At 41.4% G+C, this 13551-nt stretch overlaps 1 pseudogene; it reads right to left on the reverse strand.

The window, feature by feature from the left end:
• Nucleotides 1-3634: 3634 nt before the first annotated feature.
• Nucleotides 3635-8382, reverse strand: LOC111754248 (BTB/POZ domain-containing protein 7-like; annotated as a pseudogene).
• Nucleotides 8383-13551: the final 5169 nt, after the last annotated feature.

Below are 13551 nucleotides of genomic sequence, written 5' to 3' on the forward strand. Positions count from 1 at the left end.
ACTTTCAAATAAAAAAATAAACAGTAAGAAATCACTAGTTGCTGATCAAAGATATTCCTTTTACAAATAGTTATTCAAGATACTAAAGTGGAGCATATAAAGTGGGAATTCAAACAATGAGACTGCAACCAGTTCTGTTCAACTATCCAACAAAAACTTAGAGATATGGTTATCAATCCTATACACTTAAACATACATGCAGTTATCCTATCTTCAATTATGTTGAGATTGAATAAACCCAAGCAGGCTAATATCGCTCTGAACAAAGAATAATACTGCTGAGTTTCACATTGTGACACTCCAGGATCACCACTGGGTACTTTAGTGTCTCTTTTTCTTCAAAGTATCTGTTCATTTCATCATGTGTCATAAGATCAGTTCTCATAAACTGTTTATAGATTCTACACATGCATGAGTCTTAACATGCATTTCTATCCTTTCTGTATCAGAGGGAGAAACAAAACAAAGCAAGACAAAACAAAACAACACATATTACTATAAACACATGAAATGAAAAAACATACAAGACTGTTGTACAAGGAGTTCTACCATGGCTACTGTGTTGTCTCTAGTTATCTCCAATAGAATTGGCTATATCATCAGGCAAAGTATAATTGAATATATCAGTACATAACAGTATTAATAAAACCACAACTTTGTTTATAGTATAGAACTTCAAAAACTGGTGGTTATCAAACCAAAATGTGTATCATAGAGTTTTGTCATCTTCAGAGTAGTTGCCTATACTCTCAGACTTGATACTATCAATCATATCAGTTTTGAATGAAATCTTCTCTGCCTCATTTCTGTTATGCTCTTTTTTTGCCATCAGTTGTCTGCTTATCTTCTTCATTCTGTTTTCTGCTCCATTCACTGAGGCCTCTCTGCCACTGTTCCTGGACTCCTAGTACATTTCTCTCTCTCTAGAATGCCCTGCTCTATTCTCTGTAGACTTGGATTGGTGGTTGCAAATTTCCCAAGTTCCTTGTTGTCTTGGAAGCATCTTGTTTCTCCATTAATTTCTAGAGACAGTTTATCAGGGTATATCAATCTGGGATGGAGGCTATTTTCTTTCAGGGCTTGGAATATTTCGCACCAGGCTCTTCTTGACTTGATGGTTTGTGTTGAGAAGTCTGCCATGATTCTCATGGGCTTCCTGTATAGGTTATCTGTTCATTGTCTCTAACAGCTTTTAATGTTCTGTTCTTATATTGAATTTCTGGGATCTTGATTATTATATGTCTGGGTGTAGCTCTGTTTTGGTTATAGGGGCTGGACTTCTGTATGCTTCATATATCAGAATATCATTTCCTTTTCCTATGTTTGGGAAGTTTTCCTTAATTATTTCTGTGCATAGCCTTTGTAGTTCTTTTGTTTGTACCCCTGCTTCTTCATTAACATTCTTTATTCTCAAGTTATAGATCCTTTTGTCATCTTCTAGCCTTTGTATTATTACTGCTTGTTTCCTTGTTATTTTTAAAAAGTCTTCCCTTTCATAGTTCCACATTGCAAAACTGTCCTCCCATTTGGATAATCTATCCTTAGTTTCTTTCAAGCTGATTTGCCATCTTTCCATAGAGTTTTTAATTTCCTGGTAATCTTTTTGAATCTGCTTCATGTATTCTATATTTTCTTTATATTCTTCATCAAATGGTTCTCTCCTTTGTTTGAGTTCCTCCCTTCCTCCATCTGTGTCTGTTTGAGGGGTGCTTAGCATCTCTTTTATTAATCTTCTTATATCTTGCCTTACTTGGCTAAATATTTCACTTTTGAACTCATCTATGAGGTCCTGAGGATATCACTTTATGTCCACTGGCACTGTGTCTGATATTGCATGTTTGCTATTCTCATTCTCCTTTGTATTTACCTGTCCTGGGTCAATGTTCTCGGGGTTGGGACCTGGGGACTTTTTGTTGTTGCTTCCTCTTCTCATCTTTTTTTGCTTCGTCCAGGAGGCCCCAGTTTCTTTCTTTGTTGGTTACAATTCTTTTGAAGCACGCTAGCTAGATGACCCTTCACACTGCAGTGTGCTTATGAGTTGCAAACAGGGGCAGTGTATGCTGGTCCCTCTCCTCTGGATCAGTCAAGCTGCTGTGGCCTGCAATGTAATACTGTGCACTGCCTCCCCTTCAGGTCAGTCAAGCTTCTGAGGCTTCACTGCATTATTGTGCACCACCACCATTGGGAATCGATTTTGGATAACCTATTTGGTCTCAGCCAGGTCGCGTGACCCAGGCCTAGCTCACTCCACCAATCCTGTTTGGGAAGGGAACAAGTGACTGAAGTCTCTGCTGCTCCTTGTACTTGCCAGTCCTGCCTGGTCCCAGAATGTTGTCCACCAGAGCCCCCTTTTCTGTGGAATGGCTCCACTCCCATCATTCACCACAGGTCGATGCTGGCTCCCCGCCAGCTCACCTCTCTGTTCGGCTGGCCGAGCTCCAACCTCAGTGTGACTGTGCACCCAGTGAGTTGAACATTGGATGGCTCAGCAAGTCGCCTGCTGCAGCCAGAGCACTGAACCTTTAACTGTTCCAATAATAACACCAGGACTGTATGTTTTGATTGGTTCTTCTCACCATAGTTTCTTCTTGGGATGAGAGAATTCATCTCCCTCTGTTCAGGGCTCCTCTTGCTGTATTATGTTGAATTCTAAGTTAACTATCTCAGGCAGCCTCTGTAGCCAGCTGTTATCTAGCTGCCATCTTTGCTCCACCCCCATTGTTTTGTTTTGATTGGTTTTATTCTGGTTTTTTTTGGTTGATTTCCTATTACCTTGTTTTGAAGCCCTGTATCACTTTCACTATCTTGTTTTGATTGGCTTTATTCTGTTGTAGTTTGTTTGCTTTCATTTTCTTTAAACTAAAAAAATGAAGCCATTCATGGACTTCAGGGGAGGAGATCAAGAATTCAACAAGAAACTAAGACTTCCTGTGAGTCCACACCATGTACATGCTGAATGGGGGACAACCAGATGCCAACCCCTTCTGGGGAGACAAGAAGAACCAGCATCCTCTTGCTCTGTGAGTGACCAGGTGATCTGGAGAAATACAGGCTTGATGATAGTTAATGGGATAAAATGCAACTTAATGATCATAGTGTTTAGTGTTTCACTGACTTTTTCATGTCTTGGATATCCTATTTGTAGGCTCAAAAATACTGATCTCACACATTCCAAACAGTGAAATCAAAATGAATTGACTGTGTTTTGAAAGTGGAAAATTTGTGATATTAGAAATCAAAATAAAAATTAGAGCTTCATACCTTGTACAAGCATATGTCAGATTCCAAGAACAGTGCTTTGTGGTGAAGTTCCATGGCTTCACATTTGGCTTCACATTTGTGAGGACAGTCTGAATGACACTGAGATATCCAACACAGGGGCTACAGTGTGAAATGAAAGGTCCACCACTTCAGTACTCAAATAGTGTAATATTGCCTTCATATCTTTTTTTGTAATGTTATTTATTTATTGAGATAGGATCTCACCATGTAGTCCAAGTTGGTCTTGAACTTACTATGTAGCCCAGATTGGCCTCAAATTCATGGCAGTAGTCTGCCTCAGCCTCCCAAATGCAGGGATTACAAGTGTGTACCACCATGCCCAGTCACATCTTTTTTTATGTAGCGGAATCATCTAATATAATTCTGTGTGAATCCTCAAAGTTTGATCTGCAGTGTCTTCACCAGTCTGTATGCTCCTTAGTAATAAATTTTTTAAAAAAGGAGACTGTGCAGGTGCTTCACCTAAACAGCTCTGGTTTACCCCAAAGTTTGAATGAGCTCAGGGTCTGAAGGAAAACTAAGAGTGATGTCATAATAACACTTATAGGGCTGAGGAATTAGCTTAGTGGCACAGTGTCTGCCTGGTGTGAGGTCTGGAGTTCAATTCAGGGTAGCCTTTCCCCCAAAACAACAACAACAAAAACCACATATAAACAGAGTCCATCCATATCTACATCAGGGGAGTTTGGTGTTCCAAATTCTTCACTAGCGAACAAGGATGTAGACGTTTCAAAACCTTGAGTCTTCTACTTAAAACTCTCCCTGATAAAGGTAGTGAAACAAAGCAGAAAACAAGCACAAATCAATCAATACCAGCTATGTTTGTATCCATTGTGATCTCTGCCCCATCATTGGGCTAGAAGAAATCAGTGTTTTAAAAAATGAACATCTTGTTGCCAAAATGACACAGGGAAGACAAAAACAAATTTCTTCAACTACAACTCCACACCACACAGTACTTAGAGAGACCAGGTGTATATTTTTACAAAGTCCTGCTTCTGGTCTAACCCCACTGGCCTGAGGAGAAAGTGCCTTTAAGGCTGAAGTGCCTTCTTATTCCTTCACAAATGCACTGACATCCCTGACATCCTGTCCAGACACGAGTTCTCCCATCTGCTGGCCACTGTACACTGGCCTACTAGATTTTCTGTGCTTAAGAAGTTGTGGCTTTTTTTTTTTGGTCAAAGCTATGCAATTTTGATTCACAATCATAACTTTACTGCAAATAGGCTAATGTCCCAATAACAGTCTGCTGGGCTTGTGAATTCCCCAATGTTGTAGTTTCTTCAGTTGCTCAGGCATTTCATCTGCTGGCTCTTTAGAGTGCGATCCTAGAGGCCTTTGTGGAACTTCGGGCCTCAATCTGGCAGCCTTTTTTCATTTATTTCCTGGAACCTCTGCTGCTGCTCCTGGGACCTCGGCAGTGGTCACAAGTGCCAACTCTTCCAGCTGCAGCTCTCTTCCCTCCCCTCTCCTCTCATCTTCTCCCCTCTCTTCTCCTCCCCTCCTCTTCCCTCCCTTCTGCTTAGTAGCTTAGGCTCCAGGACTGCTTACTCAAATTTAATATTTTTAAAAGTATAACAGTACTTATGAATAATGCTATAGTTATGTCTGTATACTCCAAAAATACATGATTATCAAGCAACATCCATAAGTTTCCCAAAGATATTACTCAATACATTGAAACCAGATTCTTTTTTGAGGACAAAAAAGGTTTGAATCTTTCATAAACAAACTTAAAGACAAGTGACATTTTTAAGAAGATACATACAACTTGTGAAAATCTATTATTTTCCTAATTTAGTACAAACTCAACTCGCTCTGATATTTCAAATGTATTTGTTCTCTCTGGCTCAAAATGAAATGACAAACTCTTCCAATGAGCAGACTTTTAAAAGAAGTTAGGGTGTAAACTTGCTATTCAAGTCAGAACTCAGAGTTTAGTGGGATTGGCAGTACACATCTGTACCCCCAGCCCTTAGGAGCTGAGGCAAAGGGAGCACAAGTTCAGGGCCCTCCAGAGCAACATAAGGGTCCAGGCCAGCCTGGACTACAGAGCAAGATTCTCTCTCAAATACAAAAACCAAAAGTCAAACCAAAACCAAAACTGAACTATTAATAACAACTATTAATAACAATTTGAGTGGAGAGTAGAAATGTTGTTTTTCTCCCAAATTTTACGAGCTTAGTGTTTTGCATGACTTCACATCTTACAAACTAGCAATGAAACATTCATAATTTGATTTATACATGGCCAGATTTCTATTCCACTGGAGGAAGGGAAGCTGTCTAATTGCTATATGATAGAACTGTGGGGTCCTGGAAGTGGCTGAAAAGATAGTAAGTATGAAATATAGATGACCTTTATTTTGAGAATGCAGGGAGAGATGCCCCTGATCCCCTGGGGTACAGCAACTCCCCCCGGAGTCAGCGATCTCTCCATGGAACACGTGGAGTGGAGGCATATAAGTAGCCTCGGTTTGGGGTGGAACCTAAGGGGGCATTAGGGATGCACAGGTAGCCCATTGGTATACTTTTGGCACCATAGGTAAATTCCTAGGGGTGGGGGAGATGGAGCTCCTTGGTTCCGCCTCTAAGGCTTCACTGACCACAGTGTCTAGCCTGGGCCAAAACTCTTTCATATCCCATCTTATGATTATTATTATGAAAAGGGGAGAGATTTCTCTCTTTAACTGCTTCCTGCTGGAAGAGGGTGATGTACTGGGGTCTAGGGGAGTCGATGGGATGATGGTTGATGCCCATGTAAAAGCTGGTGCCAGGTGTTTTAGCCAGGACAACTTCACTGGTGAATGCACGTATGTTAGACTGGAAAAACAAAGAGACAAAATGTTATGAGGAGGCATGGCACTGTCATATTTAAGGACCCAGGTGAGGTAGAAGGAAAAGTGCCTTTGATTTAGACATGTCATTATGTCAGGACCATGTTGAGGTAGAAACATTTCCATGGTAAGGCAGAATTCTGAAAATTAAATGTGGGGTTAGGAGGAGTGAAGTTATGAGAGATGATTACTCCCCTATCTGAAAGGGTAAAAGTCAAAAGGGTAGGTGGGTAAGGCTTGTCTCTGGTATGTCTGATGTTGGAGTCTGTAGGAAATACTGTTAAGAGTCCTGCTATAAAAAAAATAAGAAATTAGAAACCAAATTGGATAACAAAACATGACAGCCTGACAGTCGTGGCTGTGAGGTCTTCGTGAAATGGAGATAGGTGGGTGCCAGAAGATGAGATGACCACTCAGAATGATCAGATTTAGGGCTGAGAGGGCACCACTTAGCCTGAGTGATATGAAACCAGGATAGCAGTCTAGCAACTTTGATCACTCTTGAGGTTGCCAAGAATATCATGTATGGGTCACTGTAACCTGGTTGTAGTCCTTGGAATGATTTGCTGTAGTATATTAGCAGTCTCCCTGGTTGTGTGAAAGGCTTTTATATATCCTGAAAAAGTATAAACAAAGTGAGAAGGCAAAATTTATCTATCAGTCTTGACCAGGGTTGCCTGAGAAATTGGTGAATAAGAAAGGAAGGAGGTGGTCTTATATCACTGAGGAGAGGTTTACTAGTGATAATAGGTACAAGCTGTTGAGGCCTCAGTGTCTGGGTCAGCCTGTATAAACACAAGGGAATAAAAAGCATTTTTAAGATTTAGGACTGTAGGGTGAGTGGTGGAGGGAAGATTTGGCACCACTGGGTGGATTGGGAAGAAGCAGTCTGGGACCTGCACGAAATAGGCCCTGTTTATAAATGGCATTAGGTTGACCTTTAATACCCCCTAGAGTTTTAGGACTTAATATAGTGGCCTGAAAACTCAGGAAGAACTCTGTACATATGGCCTCTATGTCCACAAGTATAGGGAATGTTTTACCTGAGACTTTTAGTGGGACTTAGGACTCTGAAACAGACACCCATAAAGGGGTCTGTTGTTAGCCCTGAGCCCTGTCAGTCTTCGGCAGCAAGTTTAAGCAGATCTGTCGGTGATGAATCTGGAAGTGTTGGCATTTCCTGTGAGGGCTAGAAGTTAGGATGGCTTACCCACTCTCTGGTGGCTAGGACAGTCCAGTAGCCCTGGGGTAAGGTCTCAAAGACCGCCAGGATGGGGCACTCTATTGCCCAATGTCTTCTGCTGCATTTAAAGCATGGTCCACGGGGGGGGGGCAGCTCCACCTTGTGTCAGTTTACCTGTCTCAGAACTCCAAGTGTCACAAGTGTTATTATTATCTCTCTTTTTGAAAACATGAAAAGCCATATTAAGGTCTCTATGAGGTTTGAAGGTCAAGTTTTGCCTTTTTGTTTGGGATGTGGACTACAGTAGAAGGTATCTGTAGAATTAAGTAAATATGTAGGAGTCAAATATAATCAACAGGGTATTGATAATTTTAGTAATGACTTCCCATAAGGAGGACAGGTCCAGAGAATTTCAGGAACTGACATGTTATTTATGTCATATATATGAGTATCTCTTTATGTTATTAAAATGTCTATTGCCATTTGCATCTGATTTTTAGAGGATGGCCTGTTTAATTAACTTTTACCATTTTATTTAGGAGAGAAATCAGCTATGGTGTTATTTAATATCAGTTGAATATAGTTAATTATGGCTCGGTGGAGGGCTGAGCCAGGGCAGGCAGACTGGGCTGGAAAAGGTTTAAGTTTGGCTTCTGCCACAGTGTCGGTTTTGTTGTTTTGCATATATCATACAACCCTTGTCTTGAAAAAGAGCTAGTGGTTCCCAGCAAAAGGAATGTATAATTATTTTTTAATTTTAGTTATTAAACATCTCTAAGCATATTTCTGGATCTATAAGAAAACATTTGTCATGGCTGGAACACAAAAAAAGGCAGCAGAAACAATCTGAACTTTATATCTGAAAATATGAACAGCATCAGATCACAGTTTGCTGCACCGGTCTCTGAGCTGGCAGACAGAGTGGTACCCGTGCTTGGGGGCGGGGGCTGGGATCTTTGGCAGGCAGCACGTAGGTGGAACACACAGAGTGGGTGGGGTGCTTAGGGCAGGCTGGGCACCAGGGTGGGGGCGGTGCACACAGAGTGAAGGTGGGGCGAGCACCATAATGTAGTGCATGGGGCAGGCTGGGACTGACCCCAGAAATGTGTGCAGGGTGACGGCGGTGGCAAGCGGGTGTGTGGCACTCGGGGTGCGGAGCTCGGAGGCGGAGTTGGGACTTAGCGTGAAGCTGGGGCTGCTCCCAGAGGTGCGGCTGGTAGCCAACCGACATGGAGCTGAGCCGCCACATGGAGCTGAAACTGCTCACGGAACACACGGATTAGGGCACAGTGTTAAAGACGACCCGTGCGGACCTGGAGAGCTGCATGAGAGCCGAGATATCGCGCGGAGTTGGGGCGCGGCATGAAAGCTTAAAGCAGTAGTATCTCCCAACAATGTTTGGGCTGGAGCGCACTTGAGAGGTTAAAGTAGTCACGCATATCTCTCAACACTGTTTGGGTGCACCTTCCCCATCTCGGCAGAGAATGGGTCGACGCACATGGCAAGGGGGAGGGGAAGCAGAGAGGAAAGGAGACGCTGAGAAAACTCTGAAAGGCTTCAAGGAAAGATGCTATTATCTCTTTAAGTGTGGGGAGGGGGATGGATCCTGGAAGAGCAGGAAAGGACACACATTCCCAAAACAAAGGCTTAAATATAGAGAGTTTTGTAAACTTGTCATCAATGTGATAAGCTATAAATAGGTATGGTTTTTTTGGGGGGGGGTGACAGGAAGTGGTCCCCAAGATAAAATCTGGTGTGAGGTCTAGCCCACGGAGTTATAGCCAGATGAGGCAACGGACCGTGGTCTGCTAAGTTCAAAGTCATCACTTTTTACTCTAGACTGATCGGTTAATACATGGTTTCAAAACTCATAATAATTGGCTGTCACCAATATATGAGTGGACTTCTTGTGGGTTTAGTAACAATTCTGCCCTTGAGAACTTAAAAAGCTCTGAAGGACATGAGAGTCTTTCAGTGTGGACATAGGCTGGCCCAGGAAGACTCTGCCTTGGGCTATCCGAACCCAAAGGACATAGAGAGTCTCCCAGTATAGACACAGATGATTGGCCCAGAAAGACCCTGCCTTGGGCTATCTAAGGATGTGAGAGTGTCACAGGAACTCACGGGAAGGGGGAGAAAACCTGCCTGGGGCCTGGCCCAGTGGCAATCTCCTGGGGGTTGCTCACCTGTGGTAAATTGGGTCGGTGTTGTTTGCGAGTCAGCAGTGACAAGTTTACAGCTCCCGAGTGTAGAAGTGAGGAATTAATGCAGGATGCAGTCCGGTCTTGGTCCTGAATGGCAGGGGACTCAAACTGTGAAAAAGCCCCAGGAGTCTCTCGTCTGCCGTTCCCAGTCAGGGAACCATATAATAGAACTGTGGGGGACCAGGGGCAGCTGAAAAGATAAGAAATATGAAATATAGATGACCTTTATTTTGAGAATGCGGGGAGAGATACCCCAGACCCCCTGGGGTGCAGCATCTCCCCCCAGGGTCGGCGATCTCTCCATGGAACACATGGAATGGAGGCATACATGTAGCTTAGGTTAGGGGTGGTGCCTGAGGGGCATTAGGGATGCACAAGTAGCCCATTGGTACTCTTTTGGCACCATAGGTAAATTCATAGGGGTGGGTGGCTTTACCGGCTATAGTGTCTTGTCTGGGCCAAAACTCTTTTACTAGAGAGGTTTAGTGTTTTGAGAGTGTGTTCTGGAGATGTTTCACAGCAATGTGAACGTACTCAACAATGAGGAACTATATACTTAAAAGTAATACACATACATCTGGGGGTTTAGCTCAGTGGCATAAGTTCCTGCTTGGCAAACACAGGATCCTAAGTTCAACCCCCAGGACCAAAACAAAGACAAACAAATACCCCCCCCCCCAAATTTTTATTGCTACCAGAGCCTTTGATCATCAGTACCCGGTTCTGACTGCAAAGTTGTCTTCAGATTGCAAAGGGAGCTCAGGGTTCAGGAATCATTCAGAGAAATACAGGCAGGTGGGTTTGGAGATGAAATAATTTCTATTAGAAAATTTTGATAGCCTAACATAAAACTAGGATGGTGAATAGTATGTTACAGATTCAAATCATGGAACTGTCCCAAAATCTAGAGAGTCTCCTACTGATTATAAATGGGTGAAAACAGATCAATTACAGAAAAAAATTATATGTCTCTGTTGTACTCTAAGGAAAATAGCTTCCTTATATTTGTATTATAGCAAATTATCTGTAACATGGCCATACAGTATATATGTTTTCCTTCTCCCTCTGGGTGACCTAATTGATATGTTAATCAATGCTCTCCTCTGTAAAGAACTGCAAAACCTTACCTAATTGATATGTTAACCATTGTTGCCCTCTACAAATAACAGATGTGGTGCTAAAATAAGGTAACAAAAAGGTTGTTAATTACTGTCAAACTTCTCTATTCTCTGTTGAGAAAAACAAAAAAGAGATATTTGCCCAATCTAAACTTGCTTGTTTGCAGGGAAACTTGCTTGTTAGCACAACCCTTACCTGATCTTGTTCTCCCCCCCCCCCCGCCAAAAAAGTAATCTTGCCATATTTCTGTTCTGTAATGTGCCTCCTCTTGTTCTGTATGTGCCAGAAGTGTTAAGTTTCAAATCCTTGTAAAAACTTAAGTTTCAGCTTCTTGTAACTTTCGACCCCTTCTCACATGTTAGTGCGAACGAGCTGTCCCAAGATAATTACCCACCTCCCCCCTTCCACATTTTATTGCTAACAAGCTGTCCTAAAATAATTAGCTTTCTACTTTCTTCTCTGAATGTCATTACAGATGTGTTATTCTGAGATAATGCTTATTTGCAGAATGGGAGTAACTTGAAAGGCACCAAAGGCTCCTGATGTTATCAGAACTAAGTGGACAGCTTTACAGTTTCCAGACTTGAGTCAACAGCTTAACAACTCTGCGGGGTTTTTGTTTTTTTCTCCCTCTCCTGCTTTTAAAATTCCTTTCTTCAGTCTCTGCAGGGCGCAGTCTTTGGGTTGATCTTGGACAGACTGTGCCGCCAGGCCTGGAAATAAAGCCTTTGCTCTCCAAATTTTGATTTCTTGCTTCCTTGGGTTTTATTCCAGCGTCCAAGCTATCACAGTCTCATGTACATTTCTTTGATCAGCACCTGGATATATTCTTTGTTACAAATTCTTTTATGCAATTGTCAAAAATGCTTTTGACAAATCTAAGTAGTCTAGTTACTTGGTATTTTGAAGTTTAAGATAAAATACAACTGTAAGTTTGTTTTTAAACTTGAAAAGCAAAGATGAGACAAACACCAAATCAATGTGATGATGTGAGAACTTTTTCTTATACCTCCTCCGATTCATCTGGACAATTCCAAGTATACTGTACAGACTAATTGGCACTTGAAATGTGGATTAAATGTGGTTGTCACATTTATTCTGCTTGAAAATTTAAGGAATTACTTATTTGGTGGCAGTCAGAGTACATAAATCAACATGCATACAATTCATTAAATAGTAAGTGGAGAAGCAACTGAAAAATTAAATCAGGATGCTGGATGAAAGGTTTAAATTTTGGAATTATTTTCTAAACATTAAATGTGATTTTTTTTTGACAGGAAGCAAGATACATTTTAGCAAAGAGCAGAACTGACACTACCAAGAAACTTACTTTTAAAAAAATTTTTGCGAATTATTTTTTGGCCTTGAAACAATACTGAATTATAATTAACTGCACATGCAAATGAAGCTTTAAAAAAAACTGGCTCCCTTTAGATCCACCTGATAATATATATTTCCCTCTATATCCTTTCCTGGTTTTACAGGTTGTTCCCACAGTAATCAGCTTCAGTCTGTGTTGGAAGGTAACACTGTTGTAACTAAATGACAGAAGCAGGCTGCACAGGTGGATCAGGGGAAGCACGTTCCTCTTGTCTTGAGAAGTCAGTGCCCCACACAAAACCAAAATTTTTGAGCATTATCTTCATGTGGAGCAGCTTGATTCCATCATAGGAATCATCTGCTTCTGTTTCCTCCACTTTGTCTTTAGCAGAGGTGTGCCTGCACCCCATGGGAGCTGGAGATGATGGTAGAAGCCTGCTGTACATACACATTATAGGTTCTCTACCACAATAAAAATGCTACAAAAAATTCACTGTAAAATTCAGTTTTTACATAATTATTCCCATTTTACATAAATTATTCCCATGGAACACAGTCTAAGAGGATATGTGCTTTTAGGAGGGTTTTTTAAAAAGCAAGCTATATTAATGTCTGTAATTTACAAAACAATTTTAATTAAACTATACTAAAAATGCTGGGTTAAGGGGAGTCTGAGTGCCTGGGTGATGACTCTTACTGTAATCTAAATATTGTTTATTTTAATCCAAATATTATAATCTCTTTTCCAGTCTTCCTCATAATCTGAAAAGTTGTATTTATAATCTCATTGAAACATAATTGGAATCTCAGCAAGTTAATTTTGATCTACCAGGTCTAATGTAATTCATGGCAAGAGTAAAGACACTAAGACATATTCAAGCCTATAGGCAGCCAAGGAATCCTAAGTCTGATCCAAGTGAGGACATATGGACAAAGGCCTTGATCCAAGGCCTCTCCCAGGATTTATTATCTCATGAAGAAGGGAGTTGTTCAAAGATGAGTGATAGTGAGGCTGGCAGGAATTACATGCGTAACTTGAGCTGGCTGGCCAGGTAGGGAGAAAAGCATCTTTGCAATGTGCGGGGAATATGACATGCAGAAGGAATAGTCTACATAACTCAATTAGGGTACCATTTGAATTGTTTGAGGAAGCTGTTTCTTCCATTTCTGATATGTAAACTTTTGTACATGGAATGTCATAGCCTTTTATTTTGAGGCTGGAACCTTTTGACATTCCTGGAGCTGGCTGCCTCTGCCATCCTATTACATTCAACTATTTAACAGAGAACACAATGTGAGGAAACAAGAAAATATCAGTTGGCCTTAAAGATTATGTAACAGTACCTCAGCGAGTCTTATTTGCCCTGCTTATAGCCAATTGAAGGGAGAAGGAAATACAATAGCCAGCTCTGTGCATATCAGTGTAGGGAAACAAGACTGAATTTAACTAATGTTAAAGCAATTGTTCTGCATTCAAGAGGAGCCACCCAAATTGTCTCCTATAGCACCAGTGAGGCTATGGCTGGAGAGATGCAGCTGTTTCTCTTCCTGGCTTCCTAGTATTGCTCTGGGTCCCCTGCCATGCAGTGGTGGCCAGGAATGG

The sequence above is a fragment of the Cavia porcellus genome, unplaced genomic scaffold, assembly GCF_034190915.1.
Source record: "Cavia porcellus strain 051 isolate PalLab524CR breed Dunkin Hartley unplaced genomic scaffold, mCavPor4.1 scaffold_1, whole genome shotgun sequence".
NCBI classification, from domain to species: domain Eukaryota; kingdom Metazoa; phylum Chordata; class Mammalia; order Rodentia; family Caviidae; genus Cavia; species Cavia porcellus.